At 40.2% G+C, this 4,040-nt stretch overlaps 1 pseudogene; it reads left to right on the top strand.

Moving 5' to 3' along the window:
* The first annotated feature begins 1,756 nt into the window (after positions 1–1,756).
* Positions 1,757–3,378, top strand: LOC115895653 (annotated as a pseudogene).
* The last annotated feature ends 662 nt before the right edge of the window (positions 3,379–4,040 follow it).

Raw genomic sequence — 4,040 nt, forward strand, 5'->3', positions numbered from 1 at the left:
GGAAACTCTCAAAAATCCCCTCTTTATTGGGGAGAGATTTCTTCTTTTGCTTATTAACCATTTCTTCCTACTTGAACTTTGCATCATCAAGACTCCTTAATTATTGTGGCCATGAGACATTACTTAAGCCTGTGATTGGTCCTAGGCCAATGTCTCAGGCCAAGCTAACACTTCAACTCCTTCTTAGTTCACGGTCAAGTGGCAAGGCTGAGCTCAGTAGCTTCTGTAAGTCATCACTTCATGTCCCGATGAATCCAAGTACAAGATTCAGGGTCAAGCTGAATAATGCTTACTCCAAGACACCAGTCCTTGACTTCTCTGCCTTTAGAAACAGTAAATCCCAGCCTCATAGTAGGCAAACCACTTGCAATCCACCACCAATGTGAAGAGTTTTTTACTTTCACTTTTAAAAGTTTTGCTTCAAACTGTTTGCATCCACTTCCTTAATTTTCTTGGTCATGCCTCACAATTAGAGATTGCTACATTGTGGTGCACTAATGAGACTGCAATGATTGAAGTCAGGGAATTGAGCTCTGGGATGCATCATTCTTCCGAGACCAACTGACAAACTGGCCTCACACTGTGATACACACCCATGGCAGCCGTCAACAATATAGTGGTCAGCAACACAGGCTGGAATGGGTCAGCCTAGAAACTGAGGTACAGCAACAAGCAGCCATAATTATGCATTTTGGAAGTTCAAAAGAAGAGACAAAGAATCAAGGAGACAATTTCAAAATACTTGTAAAATATGCAACAATTTAAGATGATGAATAAGCATCCAACAGGTTCCACAAACTCCAAGTAACAGAAACTCAAAGAAAGAAACTCAAAATTACCTGATAATTACCGTCGAGAACAAATACAAAGAGAATTTTGGGGATTTTCAAGAGAAGCAAGGGAAGTAGCTAGTCACGCAAAAGGGACCTTCAAAAATAACCAGTGGACTTCTAATCTGTCTTATCTGTCTTCTTAGTCCCAGCTACTCGGGAGGATGAGGCAGGAGATTGGCGGGAACCTGAGAGGCGGAGCTTGCAGTGAACCCAGATCCCACCACTGCACTCCACAGCCTGGGTGACAGAGCCAGATCCTGTCTAAAGAAAAAAGAAAGAAAGAAAGAAAAAGAAAAAAGAAATGTCTTATGGAGTACTTCAGGGTAGAAAGAACATACACTCAAAAGCCATACGAATAAGCAAATTTAAGGTAAAGAAAAATACATGAAAAATTATCCAAGATGAAATAATTAACAATGTGCACCTCCACAATTTGTTCTATATAACTTAAAACAATAATATATTTAATAAAACAATCTATGACTAATTTTTGTTTGTGACATGCAATGCAGGTATAATTTTGATAACTCAGTAAATGAAAAGTGCAGTTAAGTTACATGGGAGTAACAGTTTTGTATGTTACTAAATGTAAACTAGTATAACTTTAAAATTGTTATAACATTAGAATGTGCAATATAATCATCATAGCAACCACAATTAAACAAAGAAACAGAAAAGGGTAACCGGCAGGAAGAATGCTTTCTGTACTACAAAAGAGGGTAGGGGCTGTGTATTTAACTAGTCTTCCCTGAGGCTACTGAGCAAGCTATCATGCACCATGAGACAAAGCCTAAGCTGTTGCACTAGGGACTCATCCATATGCAGAACCTGGTGAAGCACTGGTGGCAGAAAGAAGTGGCTAGGTGGAGAGGCAACTGAAACAAAGTTGGCACAGCAACTGCTCCAACCCTGTGTCTTTCTTCATGGCTTCCCAGGAGTTTGAGGTTGAAACAATTGTTGACAAAAGACAAGACAAAAATGGGAATACAGTGGATTTCGTTCGGTGGAAAGGTTATGACAAACAGGATGACACTTGGGAACCAGAACAACACCTCATGAACTGTGAAAAATGTATGCATGATTTTAATAGACGACAGACTGAGAAACAGAAAAAACTAGAATGGACCAGGACAAGTAGAATGTGTTCAAACAATGCCAGAAGAAGAACTTCCAGATCTACCAAAGTGGACTATACTAAGAGCTCCTAAAACGCTAGTGACTGGCAAATAACACGGATCCAAAAGCAGCCAGTTATTTGCTGCCATCAAGAACGTTAGGAGAAAGGCAGCTTCACTTCTCACTGACGCAAAGGATATGGAGTTAACAAATTCAACTCTCAAGACATTTGCACCTGACAGTCCTATTGACAACAAGAAAACTGTGAGCGGCTTTCAGGAACTCAAGAAACTGGACCCTATTGCAGTAGATCAGCAGGACGTGGTGGGCTTCAAGGTGACAGAAGGGAAACCAGTCAGGGACACTTTGTCAGGTCCCAGTGCAGAACAGGCTGGAATGGAGAAGAGGACCCTGCTACAGCCACTAATGTCTCAGATGTCTGGCTCAGTTACTGCTTCCATGGCCACAGGCTCAGCTCCCCAAAAAGCTATAATGGTATTAATAGACTCATTAGCAGCCACTGGAACAACAGACACATGTACGTCAGTACCAAGAGTGAAAGATGGCAAAAGACATGTCACTGATGATGGCAGAGACCAGTCTTTTGTCAAGAAAATATACTTCACCTTAGGCTAACAGAGAGTGCCAGCACATACAGGGACATTGTAGTGAAGAAAGAGGATGGATTCACCCAGATATTGCTATCAACCAGATCGACAGAAAAAAATGCACTGAATACAGAAATAATTAAAGAAATGGTGAATGCTCTGAATAGGGCTGCTGCAGAGGACAGCAAGCTTGTGTTGTTCAGTGCAGCTGGAAGTGTCTTTAGTTGTGGTCTTGATTTGGAGTATTTTGTGAAGCATTTAAGGAACGACAGAAACAGAGCAAGCTTTGAAATGGTGAACAACATGAAGAACTTTGTGAATACTTTTATTCAGTTTAAAAAGCCTATTGTTGTATCAGTCAATGGCCCTGCCATTGGACTTGGTGCTTCCATACTGCCACTTTGAGATCTAGTGTGGGCAACCAAAAGGCATGGTTCCAAACCCCTTATACGACCTTTGGACAGAATCCAGATGCATGTTCTACTGTTACATTTCCAAAAATCATGGGTGAAGCATCTGCCAATGAAATGTTAATTGCTGGGCGAAAGTTGACAGCACGGGAGGTGTGTGCCAAAGGCCTGGTCTCACAAGTGTTCTTGACTGGAACTTTCACCGAGGAGGTTATGATTCAAATTAGGAAGCTTTCCTTATATAATGCAGTTGTGCTAGAAGAATGTAAGGCCCTTGTTCACTGTAATATTAAGATGGAGTTGGAAAAGGCGAATAAGAGAGAGTGTGAGGTGCTGAGGATGATCTGGGGCTCAGCCCAAGGGGTAGAATCCATGGTAAAGTATGTTGAAAATAAAATTAATGAGTTTTAATTGTCAGTCTGTCTGCTCAGGACCCAAGAACTAAGCCGAATCAAATACATCATGAGGTGCAAGATGCCCTAATCCATTTTCATAGCACAAAACAATTTCACTCAAGGTGAAGGCTTGGAAGCAGATCTGGAAATGTCCAAGCTGTATCTTTAAATTATCATGGCATTTTTTAAGCACTGTAACTTTAAAAGAATTAATAAAACATTTCCTTGAACAAATGTGATTATTTTATACACACATAAGCGTAAATATAAAAGCAGACTGGTGGGTACTAGACTGTTCTTGCAAGCTCTAATTTGTATCTATGGCTACTACTATATATAAGATCAGAATAGCATTTTATTAGATGTGGATGACAGAGAATTCTGTAATAATGTTCATTTTTCTTATTTTTATATCCTAGAATGCAGAGTCTACTGGGGTAGGAGGCAGCCTCAGCTTCCCTCCCACAAAGAGAGACACAGAACTATCAGAGATGGTGCCCTTGACTTTACAGTGGCACAAATAATACAGAGACACAAAATTATGAGTCAAAAGGCTTATCTTTTAGAATAAATATTTCTGAACCAAATTCCCTGGTCATCATTCTCCTAAACTGAACATATGATTGGAATATATGGTGAGAAATCACCTGACTTTCTTTTCTTAAGGGCATGGTATAT

This window comes from Rhinopithecus roxellana, chromosome 22 (genome assembly GCF_007565055.1).
Source record: "Rhinopithecus roxellana isolate Shanxi Qingling chromosome 22, ASM756505v1, whole genome shotgun sequence".
NCBI lineage: Eukaryota > Metazoa > Chordata > Mammalia > Primates > Cercopithecidae > Rhinopithecus > Rhinopithecus roxellana.